Source organism: Cynara cardunculus (assembly GCF_001531365.2).
Source record: "Cynara cardunculus var. scolymus isolate 2C chromosome LG 10, CcrdV1, whole genome shotgun sequence".
NCBI lineage: Eukaryota > Viridiplantae > Streptophyta > Magnoliopsida > Asterales > Asteraceae > Cynara > Cynara cardunculus.
Genome location: NC_037537.1, coordinates 8,195,672 through 8,209,282, shown reverse-complemented (window position 1 = coordinate 8,209,282; position 13,611 = coordinate 8,195,672).

Here is a 13,611-nt window from a genome sequence, read left to right as displayed (position 1 = left end):
GTTATTGTACATAAATTAAATTATAAAAAAATTGAATTAAAAAATTACACAAAAAATGAGGAATTTCAAATAGTTAATTTGATACTAATATCAATATATTTTTGTCAAATTTTTATGATATCTTCAAACATATATTTTATTCAAAAATAAAAACATCATCGTTTTCTCAAAATCACATAAAGCCATAATATAACATCGACTGAGATAAAAAATAAAATAAAATATTAAAATCACGACGTATCTCGCTGCATTGCGCGAGAACGCTTCTAGTATTAATATCTCACTGTAGCAAAGGACAAGTCTTTCTCTAAAGGCTTGACACGTGTTCAAACCCTACAGCATTGCATTATATATGCATTTAATGCGATGGGTATAAATAGATGTGTTCTATCCTCATGTAGAGATATCTCTTACTCTTGAACCCCAACCCTTGAGTTCATACGTGAAAGAACACACATCTAAAGAACACAATACGATTATCTTCAAAAGCAAGTTAGAATCCCCATAAAGTATTTTAAATAGTTCTTACCCAAAAAGAACTTACTTTCTTCTAAGACTTAAACAACAAATCATTTCTCTTTGCTAAGAGCTTTTGTGTAACTTATATTGTTTAGATAGGTTATCTTTACCTTATATTTCCGCAAACAATCTTGTAAAATCTGTATTGATCAATCTTTATCAATATATATATATATATATATATATTAAATTTGAAAAGTTTTATGTGTGTGTTTTTGGTCGGGTATATTTCACACATTTAGACTTAATGAAATTGGGCCACAAAGCAAGTATACAATACCCAACGTCGTCTTTCCAAGTAATAAAGTGGTACAAGTACCGGATTATCGTCCACGGAGATTGTAGCCAAAGTTAGATTAGAGTCCAATGAAAGAGATGATTTCAGATGACGATTTTGAATACTTTTGTTTGAAGTTAAAGTGAATTAAAAACATAATACATAATATATAAAAGAAGAAAGGGTGTAAGACTTAAGGTGAGACCCAAACTCAAATTCCAGCAGCCAATGCCATAAGAATGCTACAGCAAGCAGTGTTTCGAAACTAAGTTCCACCATCTATTTTGAAGGCATTCCTCTCGGACTTCACCATTGCACTATATTATAGCTTTCCACTCATATCTCTATGTGGTGTCCGGACCAGGGATAGTGACAAGATGGTGTTTTCAAAATATATGGATAAACAAATTTCTTTGTTAAAAATCACTCTCTCGAGTCGATTCTCATATCATTCGAGTTGGCGTGTTCTTGATAGTTCATATCTGAATCTACCATACTTTGACACTTTCGAAGAGTGACCAACCCGTCGGGAGTTAAGTTTTGAAAAACATAAATGACAAGTCTCCTTGTCGGCAACTTTCTCAAGTCTACCTTTTATGTCATTCAAGTTGACGTGCTTATCAATGGCTTATCTCTAAGTCCATGGTACTTTAACACTTTCAAAGTGATCAACCCGTCAAGAAGTGTGCTTGGTTTTATAAAAACTCGAATGAAACAATGGAACGTCGTTTACGAAAACACTTAGCTACTTTTGTTTGGTTTGAAAATCTCACTTTTCCGTCTCACACCCAAGCTTTAAAAGCTTAGCTACTCATAACGGAAAGTAAAAAATAAATGACGAAAAGTAAAGACATAAACGTAAATTGCGTAAAGTAAATAACAATGAAATAAATGACGAGAAAATAAATGACGAGAATGTAAACTGCGAGAATGTAAATTGCGAAAAATAAATAACGGAAAGTAAATAACAATAAACGTAAAGAAACATAAAATAAAGAACGAGAAATTAAAAGACAAGAATTCAAAGCTTAAAACTCAAGAACTTTAAATTTCTCAAAAGGTTCTCTCAAAATCAACCTTAACCAGCTGATTTTGATCTCAGAAATATGTTAAAAGGTGTGTGTAATCACAAGGTTAAGCCCCCTATTTATACACAAGGCCTTGCACTACACAACAAAGGTATTAACCACTAGTTAATGTCCAAAAGATAAGCAAAGGGAATCTTAAGTACAATATTACATATTAAATCAAAAATCCCAGATTTAAAAAGTCTTCCAGCTATCTTCCATTCAGCATCCAAAAGGAAGCAGCTTAATCGTTAAGCCCTCACAAAACCGTGCACGTATCAGGTGGCTGTTGCTGCAATGTTGTAGCATCAGGCTGTTTTAACAAAAATTCTCTGTTATTTTAGCTCCATAACAAAGGTATAAAGAAATAAACCAAAATGTCTCAAAGTGGGAATTAAAGGAACTAATTTTGAGTAAAAAGACGTAAAACAGATGCATTATGTGTTGAATTCTCAACACATATCAGTATTCAACCCCCCCTTCTACAAACTGTTATACACATCTTATAGACCCTAACGGAACCAACACAAAGCTTATGGGGTGTCGGACTGTGAAGCTACAATGGACAAACGCCAAAGTTGTTTAGCATTTGTATCAGCACTATAGTTGTTGTGTTTCCTTTAACAATGATCACGTGTCTTTGTGATGAAGTTGTTAGAGATACTAAAAGCCATGAAAGTCTCTTCCTAAACAGAAAATTGTGAGAAAAAGTAGATAACAAAAAACAAAGAAAACTACTTTGTGATGAAAAGTGCCTTACTAATGTTAATAGAACAAAAATCAAATAGAAACAACCTTAGAATCAAGTTAACCACGCTTGCTCGAAACATCAAACAGGGTTTTCAAGTTAAATTCATATGATTATTTTGATTTACATTGTTACACCCTTATCCTAAATGGTTCATAAAGTAGTTTAACATTGGTTTAGAATGCGAAAATATTTTTTTTTTGCAAACATGCTACATAAGAGGTTATGGTAAATCAATAGCATAAAACATAAATAGAGCCAAAAATTGCAGTTAAAGGAGAGCCAAAAATATTACCTTAGCAAACAGGGATGGCGATTTTATTTTGCTAAACGATCCTGAAACAAATCATTGGATTGCTCAAGTCACAAAAGAGATTGAAACATCAAATAGGTTTTTCAAGTTAGTAGAACATAAATCAAATAGAAACAACCTTAGGTTCACGTATGAACCCGTTTTCCACCTGTTCGTAAAAGTTACAAAACTACCATCTTTTGCATAGCCGTAATGTTTTATCAGTCAAAACCGCAATTATTGACCAGTCAAATTCGATCCTGACTGTATGATGGGTTAGGATCACTTCTTTAATTCTCAAATATTTATCACTTCTCAAAATAACCTTTGGATACATACATATATATACACACATACTAGGTAACGTCTCGGCTCAGACGGCTTGTGCCCACGAGTGTTATAGAGTATGACCTTATAGTTGGGGATGCGATGTGTGGGTGGGATAATAATTAGGACTATACTCTTCATGTATTCTTATTATCTCTGGGATCAATATGGTTTTTATTTTATGATGAATACTACAATTACTATTGAGATGGTCATTGTTAGCTTTACTATATATAGGCCCGACATTTTTACATTGACAAACAGATAGTGAACACAAGAACTGAGAGTGGAAATTGAGTTTTGGATAGTAGTAGCAATTCAATGTGCATAACAACATAGTTTTGGAAATTGAGTTTTGGCGCGACATAAGACAGAACAAGAACTCACTGTCTAACGTTTGGCACGATATGAGATAGGGACAAGAACTAGGACAGCGTGTGACAAAACAGGTTTTTTCTTGTTCCACCAAAATAGATGGAACAAGATGGGACAAGAATGAGATAGAAAGTAAAACATTACTAATCTACCCTCGTTTGTTATATAACCTTGATATGGTATTTTTTTTGTGTGGTCACTACTACTAGTCACGGCTGCACCTACAAACGACGGCCACCACCACCTCTTCTTCCACTACAACATCTTCTTCCACCACCTACAACCACCACCGACCACCACCATCCATCATCGCCCACCGACCACCAATGTCCATCGCCACCACCACTACCACCATTACCCACCTCCACTTCCTCTACTACAACAACATCTTCCACTACTTCGATAACCACCGTCAGTCATCGACCACTACCACCATCGTGCACCTCACCTCCACTATAACCACCACCAACACCGGTTATCACTACCTCATCCACCATTTTCGACTATCACAAACACCACTATCCACCATCTTCACATCCTCTACAACCACCGTCGTCCACCTACCACCACTACTTCTCTATCCACAAACATCTTCGACCACCAACCATCATCGCCATCGCCACCACTACCACTACTAGTACCATCGGTTATTACCTCCTCTACTACGACCACCATCAACTACCACTACCATTGCCAACCACCAGCACCTCCTCCACAATTGTCGACCGCCACCACTACTATCTACTATCTTCATGTCCTCCATAACCACCACCAAATACCATCACCACTAGTATCATCGGCCACCACCACCTCCTCCACTACCATAACAAACACCACATCCACCTTCACCTCCACCCCCACCATAACCACCATCACCACTACATCGTCCATAACTATCTCCTCCACCACTGTTGACCGCCACCACCAACACTATCCACCATATTCACGTTCTCCATAGCCACCAGCGTCCACCAATAACCAATGTCTATACCTCCACAACCATTTTTGTTGCAACAATCTTTACTGTGAATTCGTCAATTGATAAGGATTTTCCAAGCTGAATAAAACATAATTTCACCTTTGTACAAATCGGGTTTATTCTAACTACCATCAATTTTTATCAATTTTTTCTTTCAAATTTGGTATTATTTTATATGTATGTATTAATGTATATGAAAATTGTGTAAAAATGTTTATAATTATTTACGTTTTGTGTAAAGTATAACTATTATATAATATATAAAATCATCAAATAACTTTTAGGGGTAACTTTTCTAACTCTATCTTGTCCAGTTCTAGTGGTACCAAACACTAGACATACATTTATTTTGTTCAATCATCTCCTCATCCAGTCCTACCCTCTTGTCCAGATTGTTTTGTCCAATCCAATATGTGTATCAAATGCTACCTTAATGGCTTGTATAATAATATAATATAGTGTAAATTAAGTTTGTGTTCTCAAAATTTGTTAAGGAGTTCTATAGTTTACTCTAATAGTTACGGATTTTATAGTTATGGTTTTCGTTCCTAAGGTTTTTAATTCATTGGTATTTTCATTCCTTGGACTAACTTCTTTTTTAATCATGACATATGAAAATAACAATGAAATATAAATTACAAGAACCAAAAAGACAATAAATAGTAAATTATAAGGATATAAATAACAATGAATATTGGACTTAGGGGGTGTTTGGGATTGCTTATCAAAATTGCTTTTTAACTTATTTCAGTCTGGCACCGGAGATAAGTTGTTTTGTAGTGTTTGGGTAGAAAGAAAAAAAACTGCTTATACCGGTACCAAACCGGTAATAAGCAGTTTTTGATAAGTTAAACATTCTTGACTTATGAAAATCAACTTATTACCATTTTACTATTTTAACCCTGTGGTGTAACACCCTTTCATCGAACAGATATCTCCAAGAGACTGTGCACATCGATATCCATCTTCTCCAACAGACTGCACATCGATATCATCTTCTCCAACAGACTGTGCATAAACCTGCGCTAGATTGGGACTACTTCGATGCTTCTACTCATCAAATCGGTAAGAAAGGTGGTAGGTGAAGGATTTCTCTGATACCCAGTTGTCAAAATCTGCCATTTTTCAGTTGCAGAGATGAAGGAGAAGATGGGTTCTACCATTAGAACTTGCTATAGTGATGTATTGCCATTCACAACAATGGTGATGGTCGAGTGCATTATTGTAGGCGGAAATACATTATTCAAATCAGTCACTGCTCAAGGAATCAACTCATACGTCTTCCTCGTCGACTTCCTTTTCCTCTTACCTTGTCCATTCTTCATCCGCGGGCAATTTTCATTTTTAATCGTTTCATCACTTGGTATTATGCAAGATCCCCCTATTTCCAATTCAACTTCGTGTTTCAATTTCTTTTGCAGAAGTTCGAACAACCAGGGGCTGAAATTCTCCATCGTTATCAAGCTTTTCCTTCTTAGCTTGATAGGGTAATTCATCTTGAATTCGGTCTTAACATCTGTAGAAATTATTGAATTTGCTATCTTGACTTTTTCAAATGATGAAAAATAAATTTTTTATATGTTAAAAATCAAATAAGTTAATAAGCAATCCCAAACACTCCTGTAAGTCAATAATATAGAAGACTGTCCTTTTTGGTCATTTTACAGATATAAGCAAAATTTGCCAAACACTAAAAAACAACTTATCAGCTTATTGCAGTTTGGTACCGCTATAAGCTAATCCAAACACTTCTTACAAAACTCCGGTTTGATACCACATAAGTTAATAAGCACTTTTACAAAAAAACATAAATTGTTTTAAATAAGCAATCCCAAACACCCCTTATTCTAAAACTGTGATCTTAGAGCTAAGTATACCATTGGTGGAAACTTTGCTATATGAATGAGAATTATAACTTTAAACATCTCTATCAGATTTTTTAAAATAAAAAGATGAAGGTTTTGCGAATAGGTTTTGATACCCTCTTAAGAAAAATTCAAAGATGCCCCAATTAAAAACACTAAATTGAGTATGAGGTTGCGTCATCTCCAATTGTTTGCATTATTTTATTGCATCCAAATGGTATAAAATTTTGTGGAATGAGTAATTCATTTCAACCAATTAAAAAAAATTTAACACTAAATAAAATATTTAAAGTATATTCTTTATTGGTAATGCATATATATTTTTAATAATACTCTTATATTAATTTGTTTCTTTTTTCAAATTCAACCCATTTGTTTCTCACAATATTTTATAAATTATAATTTATATTATATTATAAAACATTTAATAAAAATTCTTAAAACTATTTTTTCTGCATGAAATACAGTTTATTGATACATATTACTTAAAATTCAAGACTACAAGTAAATTGTGCATACGTACAACTTATTAAAACTTCATGTTTGAATTCGTGTAACTAACTTCAGATAAACATAATCAAATAAAGAATCATTTCATTTTAAATATAAAAATTTAAAATATAATTGAGTTCTAACAAACTACTTAATTATTATCTTTATAAAAAATTATATTATTAAACCAAAAATAAAAAAAATAAATTAAAGAAATACACGAAAAACGAGAAATTTTAAATAGTTAGTCTGATACTAATATCAATATTTTTTTTTATTTTTTATGATATCTTCATATTTATATTTTATTCAAAAACAAAAACATTCCCGCTTTCTCAAAACTACATAAAACCGTATTATAACATCGACCAAGACAAAAAAAAATGAAATACTAAAATCGAAATGTATCTCGCTGCATTGTACGAGTACCCTTCTAATATTATGTAATTGTAACCAAATAAGTTATTCTTACTTAATTAATTTCGAATTAAGTATCATTTTATTAAAAAAGTCACATTATAAAAACACATTTATACAAATAATATACATGTTTTTTTTTTAATTTGTACAATGTTATTAGATTGCTAGTATTATGTGTTATTTAAATTTCTTTTGTCTGCTATACATCTTCTGTTTCTTTTTATCGCAATATATATGTCAATCTTTTTATTATGTATCATATATGATAAAGGTTTAAACGAAAACAACTTTATTTTACTAAAATGCAATGACACACTTATCACGAATGATAATATACCCGAGGGGACCTGGTGGTATGCGGACGATGTGTCCTGCAACCTAGGTCGTGTCGAAGGTCGTTTGTGTTTTTGATTTAGTATCACATGAGATAGATTATATTATCACATCAAGAAGACCTTTATCACATGTGATAATACACGTTAGGGGGTTTAGTAGTGTACGAGCGACTTGACCCGCAACCTAGGTCATGCAAAAGTCGTCAGTGTCTCTGATTTAGTACTACATATATATCATATGTGATGGAATATAATATCACATATGATTGACTATGGTAAAAGGATGTTTTTATGTTCTCATAAAATTAAGGTGTTCTCGTTTAAAGCATTCACTATCATATATTAATATAAATATAATTAATAACATGATATTAACAAATATTTTGATCAAAATGTGATTTACAATAAAATAAAATAAAATTATATAAATATAGAAATAATTTTGCAATAAAAATATTTTAACACTAAATTTGGTATATATAAATGGTAGAACACCAAATTTGGTGTTAAAGTTATTCACCAACTCCAAAATGTGGTAAGAACTGGTGTTTGGCTGGATTGATATTGTGTGAAAACTGATGTAGAAAATAAGATTTGGTGTTGGGTTGAAGTGTCATTAACAAGCGGCAAATTCATACATAATATGCACTTAGGAATATAAATTAAGATAATAAGGACTGTTTGATAGTTGTTAAATGATTTGGTATAGAATGATTAAGTGGTCAGAATGATTATGAGGCTGTCATGATATAGTGCAAAATGAAATATAATTGTTTGATAATTGTTTGATAATTGTTTACAATGAAATTAGGGCGTTCAATGGTTAACGGAGGCTCATGATATAAAATTATTCAGATGGTTTTAAAACCATTAAAAGACAAAAAAAAAATTGTCAAACAAGATTTTACTTCTTAACGATTTCAGATGTTGCTTCTTAATGGAACTATTAATAGGTAAACAAACAACCTCTTTACTAAGTTTCTAAATAAATATATTTAAAAAAAACCATACAAACTTCCATTTGTCTACTTAGATATTTTCAAAATAAAACGATGCTGAAATGAAAAAGAAACAAAAAGAACAAGTTTTAATATTAGATGATTAGTTGTGTGTCTGCATAATCCGGCGGGATGTAAGATTCAAATAAATATAAACAAATATGTAAAGTATAAACATATTTTTGTAAAATAAAACACATAGTCGATTTCATCTCACATAGAGTGTGAGAATTGGTTGGACAAAAAGTGGTGTTACAACTATGAAAAACATTTTTCCAAATATATAATTATGTGTTAGAGTCCATATACACCAAAACGAAATTGAATTGGATGACAGATGTAACACTCATTCCACACATTGCATGTAACATATACTTCATATACAAGAAATACATGTTTGGTTCACCATATTGGTCCCTTAGTACAAGAATCTACATGTACAGAATACATGGTCCAAAAATTCAAAATACAATTTTTGCACTAATCCAGTTTTATCTATCAAAACTATACATATCATCAGCCATTCTTCATGTAGATAAACATATAGGGAAATTATCACATTTTCTCTTTTCCCTTACCTTCTGCACTTCCTGCAATACATGTTTAAAATCACAAAACGAGAGTTAGACCGAAAGGTCTAGTGAGATACCGTATTTATGCTATTGCAGGGTGAAAATCACCAAAACTTTTAAGTAAAACAACTTTTCATATATATCACAAATATATGAACAAGTAAGAATATAATACTAATACCTTTCACTTTTTAAGCCCAAATTCTCTGCTTGCGAACAATACATCAATTCCAAACAGATTTATACTAATCAAATCGTCATAATGCCACTTTTAAACCTCTCAAATCAAACAAGGTTTATTCAAAGTTCCAATCCAAACCTGTTATCTCTTCCTTAATAACATCCAAACTATGATTTTCAATAAGAACCCAATCCTAAATCTTTAAATCACAAAGAAATAAAGATTTCAGACCACGGTAATTCTTAAAGGATATAATAGTAAGAGTTATATTATATAATACACATATACAAATGTCACCCTTATATCCAAATGTACACCTCTCCTTGATATGTCACCCTTATCCCATGATACACCTCTCCTTGATATGTCACCCTTATCCCATGATACACCTCTCCTTGATATGCTACCCTTATTTCTTCATCAAAATATTTCAAAAAACAATTCCATATAGAATAGACCACAGTCAATGGAATTATTATCAGTTCAAATTCATTTTTTTATCAAAATTCCCATTTGTTGATTGAGAGAATCATCACTTGACAAGTCAACCTGTAATACGGTCAACTTTATCCGGATATCAAATCCGGACAACACTTCACATAGCTTTAACACTTTAGAAATAATATTTCCAACACATTTTGTCCGGATATCAAATCTGGACAACACTATGCCTCCTTGTATGGTTTAAGGCTATATCAATTAGTTCTTAGGCGGTTTAACTCTAAACCGTTCAAGCCTTGGCCGATTTAAACTCTAAATCGATCACCCTGTGTCCGGTTTAATCTTGAAATTGCTTATTACCCACCCGGTTTAATCTTAAACCGCTTATTTAAAACTTATTCAAACTTTTGTCCGGCTTAATTCTAAATCGCTTAATACGTGATCGATATCATACAAATCTGGTCAATACATAGGCATTTATATTCATACTCTTAACCATACGATAAATTTTAAAACAATCAATTATGCAATTATAGAAAGATTCAAAAGCAATTTAACCACTCACCTTTTGAAATCTCTTTTAAAAATCAGACGAATCCTTCTTTTAAATAAGCAATCCGGACAATGCTTTTCTCAAATTACTTTCAAGTTCAAAATATGGCAAGACAAATTTGCTTAAAGCCATACTTCACATGTATATACCCTTCCAAAAATAGAAGGCAACAGAAAGTTTGATTTTTAAACTATATTTTACCATGGATGCATGCATATCCTCATATATACATATTTCTTCATACATGCACATATGTTCATATATATATATATATATATATATATATATATATATACTCAAATTCACACATAAATATTATGCACACACACACACATACATATTTCATAGTATGCATATCAATATCATACTTATGCATAAAATATACATATTCACGTTTTTAATTCATGTAAGCATGTATTCACATAAACATCTAGCTCACATAATAAATACCTTGGGTAATGTCCAGGATCCGGTTATCACAACAGACATAAATATATCTTTCTTGAATTTGCATTGCAAGTTGTTGAAAGAATGATAAATGACATCGTCTTACACATCATACTTGGCTTTTTCAAGTTGATGTTTGGACCCTCAATCATGTTTTGTTCTTCATTGTATTCTTCTCCTATTCCTCTAGTTTTATAGTTTTGCATTGTTTTCAATTATGATCAGCCTATGACTTAGAAAGAAAATCACATGATTAAATAGTATGTGTAAGAATCAACATTTAATATCTTGTATTTGAAATTTGAGTATGTTTATCACTTACTCATCATTTAACTTATGGAATTCAAATGCAATTTTAAAAAGTTTTATGTAAAAACTTGAAGGGGAAACCGATAATAGCAAATCAGTAAAATGTATGTAAGTAAAACACTATTTAGGATGTATATTTACAACTCCGTTTGCAACCCTAACTACAACAACTCTTGATGAACTTTTCACTCATATCAGTATAGATGCCAAATAAGTAATAGAAAATTTGAAAATATCACCATTACAAACAAAGTAACAAACTGCATGGTACTTGTTGAAAACCAAGGAATTTGGCAATGCCCAAGTTCATAGATGGGTTGCCTCAATCGACATGCATTTAGATGGTGATTTTCCCTGACTCGGTGAGAACCCAGTTCATCCGATCGGAACGGGGCCGGGGCCGAGGGATGTTACTCAACCGGGACTGAGGATCCCCGATAGAATCAAATTAACGAATATTATTCATGGGGATTGATAGAGGTTTGACCGGGACAAGATGTTAATCCCCGTACCCACCGAGTGCACAAGTGCAGTTATTTTCTCGACGTATTTGCAAGAAAATTCTTTTGTAAAGGCACATAAAAAACATGCAAGGATAGAAGTACAAAAAATGTGTTAAAGCCGATAAAAACATGTAGATATGAAGTACATAACCCTAAAGCCTAAATATGACAAATATAATTGAAACATTAACCTACCAAATATCTATACATCGAAGTTTCTAAGGGTAAATCGAGAAGTAAACAAGAACCCAATAAAATTTTAAATAGATTTATAGGTAGGGAAATTTGAATCAAGGTAATAGGTAAGGTAATTTGAATCAAGGCTCTGGACATCATCTATTGAAGAAGATGTGGTGGTAGAAAATTTAAATAGCTCTACATTGATTCATGGAAAGTGTAGGTGGAAGACATTAAAGTACAAAGAAATCTATGATAGGATCATTTTGTCATTTATAGAATATAAAGAGAGCCTGTAGGGAGAGTTTGTTGTTCCAGTCATAATGAACTAATTGAACCTTATATTTTCTTTGAGGAAATATATCTTATAGCAACTTTGCTCTTCTTCAATGCTAACCAATTTCATGTCTGTAACATTTCTTTATGTTGATGCAAATATTCGAACATTGTATGTTCGAAACTGTTTTGCGAGTGAAAAGACCCATGAGAATGAAACACGGACACATACACACTCATACACACACAAAAGGAACATTTGAAACATAATAAATCAAAGATTAAAATCAAATTCATTGAATGGTTTGGATTGGATTGGTTTTTACGGGTCTGCAACATATTTATGGTTTTCATTCCACTTAACAAAATAACTCCAAGAAGTAATGTTTCTTTATGGCACTAAGATTAGAGACATAAAAGAAGAAAAATAACTAACAAGAGCAGGAAATAATGATGGATCCTCTCTTTCTTTATGTTGCATGGGTTATCTTCTGAAGGGAGCTAGAAGCCTGTATACAAAATGTAATAAGTAGCAATCAAAATATTAAAAAGACAACAAATGATAAATGGCATTGAACAACATGGATCACACAAATCAAGGAAAATAAATATAATATACCTGCGAATCTATTTTGGGAAATATAACTGCAAAAATACTGTTAATTTTCTCATCTTCGGCAATAACACAATATTTAGTCCTACAAATCGGGCACTCCTTACTGAATTGAACATGAATATCAGTTAACCAATGTTTAAAACACTCACCTGTTTTCCAATAAAGGATTATATGAATGTAAGATTTTACCACACTCTCCTTTCTCATTAGATATATTCTCCAATAAAAATATCACATAACATATTCTCCAATAAAAATATCACATAAGGACTAATTAATATGGTATCTTGGACAATCAAAAAGTCTATCTTTAAAATCATATTTGATGCCTTAATCTAAAGAGGTCTTATGAAGAATGTTACCTAATTTACATCTTCAAAATTTTGTTTATGTTGGTCCCGTAAGGGTCTACAAGAAGAGAAACAGTTTGTAGAAGGGGGGGGGATGAATACAAACACAGTATTTTCAAATTTAAAATATATATTGATAGAGAAGATCAATACAGATTTTACAAGATTGTTTGCGGAAAGATAAGGTAATAACAACCTATCTAAACAATCTTTGGTTACACACAAAGCTTTAGCAAATACAAGAAAAGAGATTGCTAAAAGAAAGATCATTTACTTAAGCTAGAAAATGGTTGAAGTAAGAATAAGGTTAGAGAGAGATGCGCGCTCTCTGCATGGAGAAGAAACACTTCTATTTATACTAAGTGCATTAAATGATCATTTAATGCAATATGGTAGGTTTAGAGTGCGTGTCAAACCTTAAGAGGAAGGTTTGTCCTTTGCTACAGTGAATAGTACAAAAGCACTATTTCTGAGCAGGCATCCTTACCTAAA